The sequence below is a fragment of the Canis lupus genome, chromosome 6, assembly GCF_048164855.1.
Source record: "Canis lupus baileyi chromosome 6, mCanLup2.hap1, whole genome shotgun sequence".
NCBI classification, from domain to species: Eukaryota; Metazoa; Chordata; class Mammalia; order Carnivora; family Canidae; genus Canis; species Canis lupus.
In genome coordinates, this window is record NC_132843.1 from 46,233,100 (window position 1) to 46,248,661 (window position 15,562).

The 15,562-nt window shown below is 42.8% G+C and overlaps 1 long non-coding RNA gene across 1 annotated transcript in view; it reads left to right on the top strand.

Moving 5' to 3' along the window:
* LOC140634712 (uncharacterized) overlaps nt 1-15,562 on the top strand; it is a 42,325-nt gene that overhangs the window by 19,237 nt on the left and 7,526 nt on the right. Inside the window, exon 3 of the long non-coding RNA XR_012032101.1 lies at nt 11,414-11,487. This is a non-coding gene — a long non-coding RNA (uncharacterized lncRNA). The remainder of the gene's footprint in view (nt 1-11,413; nt 11,488-15,562) is intronic.

Genomic DNA, 15,562 nt, shown 5'->3' on the forward strand with positions numbered 1-15,562 from the left:
GGTGGTCCCTGCTCAGCCCCATGATAATCAGAGGTGCTCGAGGGTGAGGAGCAGCTGGAGCAGCACCCCAGAATTGTGCACCGTGGCTTGGCATTACGGGGTGTCCTCAGACTGTGAGGGCAGGTGCTCGGGCTGGGAGACAGCCGCAGAAAACACAGAAATGCAAACAGAAACTGTTAATAACTCAGATGCATCAAGAGTCAGCTAGTAGCCCTGACACAGTTGGGGCTCCCTTAGCCAACAGAAAAGGAATGGCTTTTGCATTTTTCTTTGAAATTGCTCACTGTGGGCTGGGAGCTGCCATCCCCCAAATGTCAGAGAGGGACAGGGGTCTGGAGAGTTACTGGATGAAGTGATTTGGCCCTGGTAGCGGAAGGTAAATTGGCACAGCTCCGTGAGGCCCGGCTGCTGGGGTAACACGCATGACTGCTCCCGCGACAGCGTGGGTTCTGACACCGGGCCCGGGAGGCCTGGCGGCTCGGAGACTGGGGGTTGGCGCCGAGAGCTGCAGAATTGGACAATCGGACTGTTCACAGTTGGGCCACTTTGGGCTGCTACTAGTTCCGGCTTTTGCTGGATGCTATGTTTCTTTTTCAGAATCCTCTCCATTCAAGGTCCTCTTATCTGTCCTTCTGTTTCCATCCTGGGCCTACACAAAGGATGAGACTAAATGTTCAAGCATCCCCCTCCCCAATATCCAGTCAATTAACTCATTCATTTATTAATTCATCCATTAATCAGTCATGATTAATCATTCCATCATTTACTAGCCCCTGACTATATGCCGAGCCCTGTGCCAGGCACCATATATGCAGCATAAATAGGAGGAAGACACTGTGCTTCCCTCGAGGAGTTTCTAGACCTAATCTGGGAAGTCAAAAGCAAAAATCGGTTTCAGCAAGAGAATAATTAAGCAAGAATCTGTGAGTCGCTGTAATAGAGTCAGGAAGGCAGGGTTGATTCTAATTATTTAATAGTCCCTCAGAAAATTGTTCCTGGTTGCTGTCCTGTGATGTCCCATACCTTATACTTCAGACATACATACCTCCATGTCTTCAGAGAGATGGAAGCAGTTGCCTGGGAATGGATTGGATTCCAGGTCCCTGGTTTCCTAGTGGCTTCCACCTGAGGCTTTTCCAGCTTTCCTGGCCCACTGAGGGCCTCAGACAGAGCATGACAAGGAAGGCCAGCATACCCAGGTCTTCCACCAGTGGGGGCAAAAATTCAGTGTGTAGGAGTGGGGACAAATTCCTGGGAGCAAGCATTTTTAAAAAAGAAATCTCATTATGGAGAATGCTTTTGTGAGTGTCTGCTACATTCTGGGGATTTCATATCTATTGTCTGCCATCTTGGAACAAGGCTGCAAGATGGACACTGTTACCTCTACTTGCACACACAGCAATCTGAAGCCCAAAGAGGTTAAATAACCCATTCCAGCTCTCATGGCTGGATAAGGACCTAGCAGGTGTTTGAACTCATGTAGTGGGGATTCCCCCCAAATAGAAGGCTCTGGTCAGTTGTTTCACAGATGACTGTGTAACTGGGCCACCCAGGCTTGGACAAAAAGATTGACCCAAGAATTTCCATGGAGAGATCAGTCGGCTGAACTGTGATTCTTTTAAAAATATATATTTTTTACTTATTCATGAGAGAGAGAGAGAGAGCATTAGCAGGGGCAGAGGGAGAGGGAGAAGCAGACCCTCTCACCCAAAGCAGGGAGCCCAACATGGAGCTCGATCCAAGGACCCTGGGATCATGACCTGAGCTGAAGGTAAACACTTAACAGTCTGAGCCACCCAGGCACCCCTGAACTGTGTGATTCTTGATGAAAGAATGATTTTGAGTTTTTGGTTTTTTTTTTGGGGCTTCTGGGTTTTGTTCATTGATTTAAGGAGAGGGGGTAGAGAACCAGTGCTCTGCCCTACATTCTTGGAGGGGGAAATAACTTGAAACTGTGTTAGTAGCTATAGCTGGAATTATTTTAGATTTACCTGATGGTTTATTAGATTTACCTGATGAGTCACAGAGCAAGTACCTGGTAAAGGACATGTGAATGATGATGAGGCAGAGGAGGGGTCTGCTGGGGAGTGCACATCCCATAGCAGGGGCCTCAGGGCTTAGAGCAGGGGGAGGTGGGAGGGCTTGGGTTACCCAATGGGGTAAAGGATGTTCCTGACATAAGGTGAAGGATGATGCTGAAAGCAGCAGCTTCATTCTTTGCTTAGAGCTGGCCTGGAGGGAAGGAGATGGCAGGGCAGGCCTCACTCACAGATTACAGAGTTTTAGTCTTTGAGCGAAGCTTTGAGATTATATAAACTATCTGTCTTATTTTCCAGAAGAAGAAACTGGAAGGTAAAGTGACTTTTCCTATTAGAAAGTAGTTAGAAATACAGCTGAGTCTCTGTTGCCGATTTTTCAACTCCCTATCATGTGCTATTTCTATTGTACCATGCTTTAGACCACAGGTCAGCAAACTCTTTCAATAAAGGGCCAAACAGTAAATATTTTGGACTTTCTGAACCATGCAGCCTCTGTGGCTTCTACTCAACTGCTGCTATGGCCCTGAAGCAGACACTGGCAACACGTAGATAGAAGGGTGAGACGTGTTCCAATAAAACTTTATTTTCAAAAAGCAAGGGGCAGGGACACCTGGGTGGCACAGTCAGTTGAGTGCTGACTCTTGGTTTCAGCTCATATCTGATCTCAGGGTCGTGGAATCGAGCCCTGCATCAATTTCCTCACTCAGCATGGAGTCTGCTTGAGTTTCTCTCTCCCCTTTCCCTTACATTCTCTCTCTCTCTCTCTCTCTAATAAATTTTTAAAAAATCAGGTGGCAGGCTGGATTAGGGTTGCAAGCCATAGTTTGCTGACCCCTGCTCTGGATATTTTCCTTCTTCAAATTCCATAGTAAGGAGATGGTCACAGTTTAGAGCCAGTGATTGGTAGTTTGGAGGACACATCTTCACCTTCCAAAATTCAGGGCACTGAAAGAAGCCAAGGCTCTATGCTGCATCCTTAAAACAGCAAAAAGAAATAGGATGCCAGCTCTGTGAACTTGAACAAAAAGAGATCATTTGAAGGAAAAAAGGAGTGAAGAGAGACAACCCTGATAATTAGTACTTTCTAGCTCAAAAAGAATCACTAATGAGGAGTGATGTCCAATTATAAGGCAGAGGTAATGCATGTCAATTTCCCAATTTACCTCCAGCCAGCATCTTCTTAATGTTAGAATGGGTTCAGATTATTGTTGATTGGAGAACCAAAACAGGTAGATAATTATCCCCCAGAACCATTCTTCTTACACTCTCAAGGGCAAATGGGTTCAAAAAAATTCATTCAATGGCTGGAAGGTATCTTGCCATATTATAATTCAGCTCTTGTGGGGAAGAACGTCCAAGGAAAGGGATGTAGGTAAGGGAGAGCATTCAGGGGGCAAAGATGGAGGGAGAAGTAGTGAAAAGTTGAGAAGTTCTTTACGCAGTTTTATATTAAATAGGAGAACTTCTTTCCTTAAGACTTTGCAGGGAAGGGTTTATATTTCAAACTTGGAATCTTAGGATCCTTTATAGGTTAAATATCCAAAGCAATAACTTTCTTTAATGGCATCTTTTTGTCTTTGGAATTTAAATCATTCTGGTAGATCAATATTATCTCCACTTGATAAGAGGAATGACTTGCAAACCTTTTAAGATTCAGGATTTTTCAAAGAAAAGACTCCAAAGGGGCTCACCGTTCTGTGGCATTTGCTAACTTGAAAATATCTTGAATGTAAAGAGTCATAGAGCTATATTTTATTGCCCTCTTCCAGTTCTGAGAGTAAAGTGTATGTAACTACAGCCTCTCCCAACTGCCTGTTTTCCATTGTGGAAATTAATAAGAGTTCTTGCAGCTTGGAAGATACACAGATCCCCTTGAACCTTCCAGCCTTAGTCATCACATCCATTGGCCAGGGAGGCAAGTGGCAGCAGCAACTATGGCATCGGGAATTTTAAAGTCGATTATAAGACCTCTTAGATGCACCATTTAATGCAAAACTAGTATAGCTTATATATTGGTTCAAAACAAATAATTTTTCATGACCCCTTCAAGAGCTCAGAGGAGAAGTTCAGATGATAACTACTATTACAAGCACCTGGGAAGGATCATGTAGTGGTATTGGCTATGTCTTCAAGATTCTCAACCAACTCTTCTTATGCCCAAAGTCAGTGATCTCTTGGGCTTTAAGTCTATGAGTCTACACTACTCATATGAGTACCTCTCTGACACTCACTTCATTGGCTCCGTGTCTTCTCCAATCAGGGTGCTTTTGACTACCCTGATAGGCGGTTAGAAATTGCTAATCTTGGGGTACCTGAGTGGCTTTTCAGTTAAGCATCTGCCTTCGGCTTAGGTCATGATCTCAGGGTCCTGGGATCGAGCCTTGCACTGGACTCCCTGCTCAGGGGGAGTCTGCTTCTCCCTCTCTCTCTCTCTCTGCTCCTCTCCACTGCTAGTGCTCATTGTCCTTGTTTCTCTCAAATAATTGTAAGAAAAAAATCTTTTAAAAAATTGCTGATCATCCCCATTAGGTGATCTCAACTTACTTTTGGACTCTGTGAAGTGAATTTTGATTGCTGGGAGCTGATTCCTTTTTATCCAAGAAGAAAGAATATGGAAACATTTCTGCCGTGCCCTTCACATTTGATTGATACTTTTCACTTTGAAAGCTAATTATATCTGATGTGAAGGCAAAATGGAATTCAGAAATATGGGTGTTCTCTTCATGAATTTTCACTCTGAAAATGTGGGTCATCTGTTCAGCTTTTTTCACCTCAATTTACTTACCGACCAGCTAAGGTAACATTCTTTGTCCCCTTAAGAAGAATGAGTTATGGAACTGACCATTAAAACCCAGGATCTCACAGAATCTCAGCCCAGGAAGTTTGCTCTGTCCAGCTCTTCACTCATTGCAGGGATGCTTTTCACAGCATCCTTGACACAATTCATGGACTGGAGTCCTCCCTTTTCAAGACATCCATTTCATTTACGAATAGGTCTAATTGTTAGAACCTCCTTTCTTCTACTCAGACACATTCCTATGATACCTACCTGTTGGGTTTAGTTCTGCCCTTTGAAGCAAAGCAAATCAGATGGAATTTCAACTCTTCCACCTGACTTCTGTCTTACGAGCATATGTGTAAGTGGTTTCAGACGTACCATAGAAGAGCGCTTAGAGAAAAAGTGAATGTGTTGTGACATTTGCTGTGGTCATTCCAGTTATCAGTGAGCTCTCAGTTAAATAAATAAACAAAACATGTTCCAATGGAGAGAGAAAAATTTGGTTGTGCTTGTTCAATATGTTAGGCTTCTGAGACACAGGTAACCCAGTTCCTGTACCACATGTTACCAAATCCTGCCTAGATGGTGGCTTCTCTGCCATCTGTAATGTTCACACACCTAATGAGATGATTGTATTCTTAGTTTGATCAGAAAGTAAAGGACAGTCCTATAAGACTTTTGGATAAGATATCTCACATATATTTATAGACGTCAGCACTTATCATCAAGAGATGACAGCACCTGTTAGGAGAAATTTTTATCAAAGCTTCCCCACCCCCACCCTTTGGGGAATGGAGGAAGTATTGTTTATTTATTTATTCAATAAATATTTGTTGAGTATCTATTATGTGCCAGGCAATGTTCTAGATGTCTATGTCACATCACAGAACGAACAGACAACAATCCTTGGCCCTATAAGGCTTACAAACCAAGGAGGGGATTTAAAAATGAGCAATAGATGGGCAGCCCGGGTGGCTCAGCAGTTTAGTGCCTATGGCGTGATCCTGGAGACCCGGGATGAAGTCCCACATTGGACTCTCTGTGTGGAGCCTGCTTCTCCCTCTGCCTGTGTCTCTGCCTCTCTCCCTCTCTCTCTCTCTCTCTGGGTCTCAAATAATAAATAAATAAATAAATAAATAAATAAATAAATAAATAAATAATCTTTTTAAAAAATGAGCAATAGATCATCAAAATAAACAAGTAAATTTCATTGTAGTTTCAAAAGAAGCAGGTGCTTCAACAAATAAAGAACAGAATGAGGTTAGGGGCAGGAACACTGTGAGGGAGAGGTGAAGGTGGCAGTTGTAGGTAGGGTGTCAAGGTGGAGCTCCTGAGATATGACAGACGAGGACACTTACTGGGATGACCAGGGAAGTAGGGAAAAAACCAAGAGAAAGCAAAACATAAAAATGTTAGCTAAAGTACTTCAAATTCATGAGCTACTGTTAGAATGCTGCTGTTATTTGGACCTTGTGACTAGTAGCTAAGAAAGGAGGTCTCATCTTGGGTGTGTAGGTCTGCTTGACCAGGTGGGAGAAGTGAGATGTTTATATCTGCTGTGCCCAGTGTGGTGAGATCCCAAGGGTGGAGTGACACAAAGGCAATTGGTTTTATTGTAAAGCTCTGGAGAATCCGACAGGTGAATCTGTATGGTCAGAGTCCCACCCAAGTGATGAGCCTAGGGTAAGAAGGATGGATCTGATCCAAGATGGAGCCACAACAGTACAGAAGAGGAGAGTGGGGCCACCCGTGTGACCATAGACGAGAAAAAGACAGAAGGAAGAATTCCTAGTTCCATCTATTTCTACTAAGAAGTAAATGGATAAAATAAGTAAATATATAGAAATTGGGTAAAATATGCATCTCAGGCAGCATTTATCTGCACTGAGAGTGCAAGCAGAGTAAATCAGGGAGAGAAATCAGGTACACTCCCCCAAACTGTGCTGAGAAGGAGGTGTTTACACATTCTCTTAGTTTCTACCATGACTAGACATTAGAAATATTGTGCCCAGGGCCTAAATCCTAAGGAAACTCACGCTGAGCCAACAGACAAGATGTAAATTATAAAAGTATGCCTTGGGGCACCTGAGAGGCTCAGTGGTTGAGTGTTTGCCTTTGGTTCAGGTCGTTATCCCGGGGTCCTGGGATTGAGTCCCACATCGGTCTCCCCATAGGGAGTGTGCTTTTCCCTCTGCCTATGTCTCTGCCTCTCTGTGTGTGTCTCTCATGAATAAATAAATAAAAGTTTTCTTAAAAGGGATGCCTTGTATCTAGAAAGACAAAGGACAGAGACTTTGTCAGAAGAAACCACTACCTCAAGTGTTAAAGGTCTATTAAAAAGGACACCAAATAATAGGGAGCACATAAGGGGATGTCTTGTCCTTTGAGTTTTAGGGTCCATATTTGTGGCATTTCTCCATGGTGGACTGTATACTGCCCTGATCTCCCCTGTACCACAGGACGGCTTTCTCCGCACTGAAATGAATTTTGTGTGCTCTCGTGGGAAAGAACTAGAGAAACCACAGAGCTGGGAGGAGTTTAGGTCATAGGAACACACTTTAATGGATGGAATCCACTTCAACCACGCTTTTACTCTTAAGGACCTGGGACAGCTCGTTTCACCCATCAGGCTCTTAGACAAGGAATCTAGGGCCCCAAGAAAATATCTGAGAACTGAAAGATATATCAACCCAAAATAAAGCTATAAAATTAAAATTGATAAATATTTAATTTGCAGAACATGACATGATGAGCACATCTTTCATTGCTAAATTTAGTGTTAACACTGCATTTAAATACAATGTATGGATGGTGTATTTTGTCTTTACAAGAATTCCTACATAGACGCAAGAGCTGCCAGGAAACCAACGTCTATCCTGATTCAAATTACACGTAGCCAAATAATTTCAAAAGCAACATTATAATTTTAAAATTTGTAGTGAAAGAAAGAAAGAAAGAAAGAAAGAAAGAAAGAAAGAAAGAAAGAAAGAAAAAGAAAGAAAGAAAGAATGGTTAAAAATGCCTTCTAATGTGAGATGTGGGTATATTATTTTTAAAAGATTATTTATTTGAGGGAGAGAGTGTGTGTGTGAGTGGAGGGTCATGGTGGGAGGAGGGTGAGAGGAAGAGAATCTCAAGCAGACTCCCTACTAGCACATAGCCTGACACAGCGCTCGATCTCACAACCCTGAGATCATGACTTGAGCCAAAACCAAGAATCAGTTGCTCATCCAGCTGTGCCACCCAGGCGCCCCAGGGATGTGGGTACATTATAATACCTGTGATGTGGAGTGGGGTTGGGACTTCCAAAAGTAATTCTAGGGGCTAAGAAGGTGTGAACAAAGTCTGGATCCGAGGTCCTATGGTGGATGGCAGGCAGACAAGGACCCATTTCATCTGCATACTTGGGAAGCCAAGGGATATAGAGATAAAATAGCAATTAGCTTTAGAGAACAGATTTCCAGCTCAGGCGCCAGTGTTCTGCTTGAGGCAAGCCTCCTTGCTGCCTCGTCCTGTGCTCTGATTCTGCCCAACCCCCAACGCTCACCTCTACCCCCCTCTTCTTTCCATAACGTGGCCTCATTCATTTCCTTCAGTAGCTCTTTTCTGGAACAAATTCTCACATAGCAATCCTTTCCAGAATGCTACAGTGACAGAGTTCTCAAAGGCTTTGATTGATGGGATTGGAAACACTCTTTCTTTTTGGAAATATTTATATTTGATCCCTTTTGGACAGACTGTGCATAGCCAGAGCTTATCACATTGCTGGAAATCATGGGCCGACTCGAAGAGACAGCAACCCTGAGTCGGCCGAGGCCTGGGAGAGTAAAGATTAATATCCATTTGTGCTTTGCCATCCTCAAGCCCTGATAACTGTAAATAACGTTTGGAAAAGATCGGGGTGCATCATGATCTATTACATGGTGGCTGTGATTCTGGTTGTTATGTCTTCTACGGAGATTTATCTTTCTCTGCAGTGACACAAATCATGGTCCTCGCCTGACACTCTGGAATGTACATATGATCTGCTGACTGTAACAGTGATGAATTTATGTTTATATCATCACATTTTTCACCTGAGCTAAGCCTGACCTCTTGCTCCAATTTGGAGATGTATTGAACATAAATTTTTGAAAAATCTCTTTGGTTTTGCCAGCATTATAATAAGACCCTCTTTTCCACTTCCTGGGGGTGGAAGTGGGGGCAATGAGAAACGATGCAGATCATGAGAAGGTCAAAACTGAGATAAAAACATTTTCTCAATTTTTTCTTACCTGTTATTCTTTTTGCATAAATAGTGTAGTGAGTAAGAGATCAGTACAGACCCGCCTTGTTCCAGCAATCAGCATCCTTATTGAGTAGAAGAGAGCCTTGGCAGTTTGATCTTTCAAAATCTAAAAACCAAGGAGAGTCTGCTAATCTCTCCCTGGGTCTTTATTTGAAGTATGTGTGGGCTTTTGTGGACAAGTGTTTGTGTCTGTGTGTATATATACACTGGTTCCATGAGTGGGGCAGGCAGTTGAACCCAGGCTTTTTCAGGGTGTCCTTTCCTGCAGCAGTTTTCTCTGTGATGGGGTTCAGAGACCTGCAACAAGGTCTTTGGGAAGTTCTACATGAAAATGGTATATTTCTTTGGATTGCATTCTTTTCTGTGAAGTGTGGGAGCAGTAGGAAATGAAAAAAAGGAAACAAGAAAAAAGAAAAAAAAGAAAATCTCATCCTTCCTGTCTGGAATGATATCTCAGATTTTATTTGAATTGATTGCCTTTTTTTCATTCATATGAGGAATCCAAGGGTCTTGGGTCAAGAGATAGTATTTTAATATTTGAGGTGCAATTATTCACATTTAAAATGGATAACTCAGGAAGGAAACAGCTGCATTTTAGACTCAAAACTTTTTCCTTTTTTAGGTATTTGTCCTAGATTCTCACTCTTCAGACCGAAAATGAAATAATGCTCCAACATAGTGAAGCAGTGCAGAGGGTGAATTTGTCCCAGGTTCCACCTGGGTTAGAGCACCACTGGCCCCTCCCCCCGGTGAGTGAGGGACTCCAGGCGTGCCTCACCTGACCCCCTCATGGTGTCCTTGCTCCCCCACAGATCGTCCCCTGTTTTCAAATGCCTGTCAACGAGCTGAGATGACAAATTTGCCTGTGTTAATGTGCTGAAGTGATAGGCATTTTAGCTGACGGCTCCTGGAACCCACTCTGCCTGAGCGGCCTGAGCCTGCCCTGACTTCAGGGGCAGGATTTCCGGGGGGGTGGTGAGTCCAGGCAAAAGTGGAAGCACACTGGTGTTGGTGACACCCCTCATCTCACCCAACAAAGAACATACCGTCTCCTCTCTGCCTTATTTTTCTAATTTTTAGATGTAGAATTCTGAGTCACTCAAAACAATAGAAATTTCACAAGCGTTCTCAAAAGTGACATTAATTTGCTAATTTAAAACCCAGATGAAGTGGAATGACAATGAATTTTCACTACATACCAGTACTTTGTCATATATAGTGGGTTATTAATACCACCCCAGAGCCTTTGCCAATACCATTCTCCACCACATTCTACTTTTCATAAACATCTTAGCTCATCCAGCCTAGCATAACTCCTAATACTTTATATAACCATGAAATTCAACACGCCACCTTCATTGGATAGTCCTTTGTCAAAGCCCGATCTTTCTCAAACTCACTTCACATGACAACAACATTAATTGCTATTTTATGCACAGACACAGACAGACTTCTTCACAAGTTTACTTCTTGGTAACTTACAAGTGCGCTGGTTGACAGCATCCTCAATTAGCAGAGTCATTTCCATATCCTGGACATATACATTGATCAGAAAAGATGACAATTTATTTTTAGACAGACGCAGACTGCATATTTTAAATATCCTTCCCATTTGGCAAAAATGGTGTTGTAGCTAATGTATGTACAATATTTCCAAAAACATTGGTACTTTCCCATAAATATCTTCCATATTTTTTTTTCAGTGAGTAATAAAAAAGGTTGAGGTGGGATGTGTTTTATCCCAGCACATTATATCATTCCTATTTTTCCTCTTGGTTGGATGGCAGTCAGGGGCGCTGATGCCAAGCTTTGGAAGCAACAGCATCTGGCTCCTTGGCAGAGCCTGCGGGTAGACTTGTTGCCAGCCTCTAAGCTGTGTCTGGGTCTGTTGCATGGTTTGGCTGCAGATGGACTCTCTGGGTTGCCTCGTGCTTCTGGAAGCCAGTCCTGGCTTTCCTTTGATTCTGAGGACTTTACTCATTTTTATTCATTTGTGAAGAAGGGCCCATCCAAATGCTTTACGAAACCAACCCTGGAGAACATTAACGGATCAAATTTTGCCTTTAAAAAGGCAGAGGTCAGTGGTGTCTTTGGACAGGGGCCTGGCTATCAGAAGGTAGGCCTATGTGTGTCCACATGTCTTTTAGCAACTTCTGTTCTAAGGAGTTTGGAGAGAGGCCACTTATGTGTTGCCATCTTTCCTTCCCCCCAGGATGAGACTGTGTGGTTACCTGGAAGGACAGAAACACGGGGAGAGCTCCGACTTCCTCTGATCAATGCCATGTCCCCTTCCTTTTGTTTTTGCAGTGGATCAGACCACGAGAGAATGAATACACAACGGAGCCCTCTCATCTTCTCTCCTCTTCCATGTGATTGCCCGGGTGAGTAGGGAATTGTACCCTGGCTGCTTCTAGAAAAGGGTGAACAGCAAGTCTTCATTCAGTCTGGACTCAGTGCACGTATCGGAGCCAGATCACGTCCATTGGTGTTCCCTGAGACTCTGGCCCCTGGGGAAAGGTGATCCGATTTTCTTAGCATTGTGAAATGCTGTCATTGTTTGGTTTTGTTATGTTTTGATTACTCAGAGCTGCTAAAAAATTCCATGTCCTGCACACACACACACATACACACACACACACACACACACCCATACCTTAATGAAAATATAATTTATTTTTATTTTAATGATTTTTACAAAAGCATCATGGTATTTCTTGAGTACATCCACTCCCCCATCAATTCCTTTCTTAGCAGCTATGCATTGAGCACCTAGCCTTTGTCTAACAGGAAGTCCTTCTCTCATGGAGTTGGCCCTCTATGGGGGGGGGGGGGAAGGAAGATGGGAAGTAAGTACCAGATCAATTGGCAAGAACATTTCAGATAGAGACAGTGCTATGGTGTAAACAAAACCGAGTCATTTGGTGAAGAGTGTTGGTGGGTAAGAGGGGTGCTATTTAAGGCTGACTGCCATGGGTTATTCAAGGAAGCAATGTCTCATTAAAGACCCAAATGATGAAAAGGAGCCAACCAATATGGGAGAGCAGTGCCCTTGGAAGAGGAAGGAGCAGGGGCAGAGGCACTACCATGGAGCTAACCTGGGTATCTCTGAGGAGCGGGAAGACATTGGATGTTGTGTCAGCAAGTAGGGAGAAGAGTGGTGTGAGCCTCTACTGGAGAAGTAGACAGGGGCCTACATCACTGTGGGTCATGGTGAGTTTATTCTAAGAATAGGGAAAATGCTAGTGGTTTTTAGTAGGGGAATGACAGGATCTAATTTTTATGTTCAAGAAAAGTCACTCTGGCTACTCCATACAAGAGTAAGAGTTAGGCAGTGAGCCAGTTGAAGGTTGTTGAAACAGACGGTCTCAGATTGTAATGCCAACAATACCTACGTTTACTGAGTGCTTGCTGTGTTTTAGGGACTGGGCATCCTTTGTATTAGATGATCCTCACAAGAACTCCTGACTTAGGGGTTACCTTCTCTGTTTAATAAGTGAAAAAACCCATAGGATTTCAACCTGTGCTGGTCTATTTCAGGGAGGCATGCTGCCTCCTCATGCTATGAAACTGAACCAGAACAGAAAACCATTACTTTATTTTTTTCCCCTGTATGCCTTCAAATAAAATATGAAGTTAAAAAGGATATGCTCCTATATCAAAGCCTTACATGGCTCTTAGAAAACACGAAGAATTCACACAGAGCAGTTAATCGAGGCTTAGAATACCTTTTTGTGCAATTTAGGAATTGTCAATGAAATGTTTCAAATACAGAAAAACTGGGTTTCCCCAGAACATCTCACACAGGCTTTCCCTTCACCCCTAAATTCTTGTGGCTCCTTGAGCACCCCTGAGCATGCCCATGGAGCTTGGGAAAGAATCCCTTCCCCAGAATTTATCAGGTAGTAACTTCATGTCTCTTTCAGCCACCAGCGTCATCTACTTGCTTGAGTTGAAAGCTTCTGGAGAGATTGAGAAAATTAAGTTCTAATACACCAAGAGGGAGAAAGGGGCTCTGTCAGCAAATACAGGTGCAGGTACTCCTCAGAGATGGCAGGTTCAGTTCCAGACCAACCACCGCAATAACGTGAATATTGCAATAAAGAGAGTCCCATCATTTGGCTTCCTGGAGCATATAAAAGTTATGTTTACACAATACTGTCATCTATTAGGTGTGCAGTAGCATTATGTCTAAAAAATATATACATACCTTAATTAGAAAATATCTTGTTAAAAAATGCTGACCGTACGCTGAGCTTTCAGCGAGTCATATTCTTTTTGCTGCTGGAGGGTCTTGCCTCTGTGTTGGTGGCTGTCAGGGTGGTGGGTGCTGAAGCCTGGGGCAGCCATCACTCTTTCTTAAAATAAGACAACAATGATGTTTATGACATTGATGGACTCTTTTCTTCATGAAGGATTTCTTTGTAGCATGCAATGCTGTTTGATAGTATTTCACCCACAGGAGAACTTTCAGATTGGAGTCTGTCCTCTCGAAGCCTGCTGCTGCTTTATCAACTCATTTGATGGGATATCCTAAATCCTTTCTTGGCATTTCAGTGATCTTTCTCCACGGTACCCTCACTAGGAGTCTATTCTATCTCAAGAAACCACTTGTGTTGCTCATCCGTTCAGGTTTTGCCATGAGATTTCATCAATTCGGACCCATTTTCAGGCTCTACTTCTGGTTCTATTTCTCCTGCTCTTTCCACCACATCTGCAGTGACTTCCTCCCCTGAAGCCTTGAGCCTTCAAATTGGAAAAAGACACAGCATTTGCAAAACGCGATAAAGTGAGGCATGCCTGTATTTACTCTTGTCTATTGTCATACAGCCCACAAAAAAAGCTGTAAGAGCATCGCCACCACAGAGACACAACTGGCTAAATGGGGCAGGTGTACAGTGCCTCGTTAGTGCACCATGCAGTGGAATCCTCTACCACATTCCAGATCTACAGTACCCTTGCCCCCCAAAAAAACACTGTTCTCGAATCATCACCACTTCATTAACTTCACCAACCCTTTCTTTTTCTTCTTTGTTTAATCATTACAAATGTCAATTGCCCATTACTTTTATATTGGTTCCCACTTCTGGCATGTTACACTTCCTATAATAGTAGAACTTTGTTCTCGTGAACTTAATATTAAACATCACTAACCCCCCCCCCATTAGTCTAAATAAGTCAAATCTGAGGTGCCTGAGTGTCTCAATCAATTAAGCGTCTACCTCTTGATAGCTCAGGTCTTGATCTCAGGGTTGTGAATTCAAGCTCCACGTTGGACTCCACACTTGGTGTGGAGCCTACTTAGAAAAATAAGTCAAATCTAATTAATGTAAACTATAGTTTTTTATCTCTATTGAGCAAGCAATGCCCCCCCCCCCACTTCCAAGGAGATGTATCCATTTGGACTCTACCAAGTCCTCTGACCCAAACAATCAGAAATTTCTTGCTTTCTTTTTGTCATATATTTGACTGAATTGACTGATCAGTTGCCTGAATATATGTTAATTCAGTTAAGAAAACAGAACGAATTGTGTGGATATGCTCACTCACAGTATTAAAATCACTTTCATTTGAAGCCCCCTTCTTTTACTAATACCTTTGAACAAAATATTCGCCTCTATACGAAAACTCTGTCTACTACACCTAAGAGCAAATACTTCCTCAAAATTCCACCACTTGCTTTCTGTTACTATAAAATATTATGTCAGTTTCAAATACTAAGAAATCTTTACTACAACTTACTTTTAAAATGTACCTGATTTCACAGCTTTATTATCACAGCCAGTAGGATCCAGGCATCATGACATTGAGGTTCCTCATTCAGGCATGAGCCATGATACTAATAAAAATACCTACAAAATTAAAAAGGGAGGATGGTCCCAAAGACCAAATGGATCCTCATTAAATGGCTCAGAACCTTTCTAGAACATTCAACCTTCTGGGCTTCAAAACCAATAGCTTCTGGGTTTCTTCTTATATATATGGAGTTCTTTGAAAACATGATATTTGAGTTAAGGTGATTAGAAGGGTCTGGTTGGAGAGGTGGCTGTCAGGGACCCCAACACCATACAGCATTTCCCTTCATTGTAGGCAGCCTTTTCCTCAGTCTGAAATTATAAATCTTTCAGAGCCATTGGATCTCCCCACCACATCACCCCTCCAGTCTGCGGAATGTTGGGAAATTTGGGGGCTCCCAGGCAAAACATTCCAATGAGACAGGTGCAGAGGGTCAGAATAGATCCTAGCTATCCTGCTGAAATGGTCTTAGTAAACGTTAAGTTCCCTCTCATTTTTCCCTGTCCAGAAGTTCCCATCAACATCCAGCCTTTGTTAACACCTGGTGCTGTGCTGAGCACCTTGCTTTCTTCAAAAGCTCTTACGAGCAAGCTATTTTCATTCTACACCCTACATACCACAAGCCCTGGAAGTGCAATGAGTGTCTGTGTTCCCTTTGCTGTT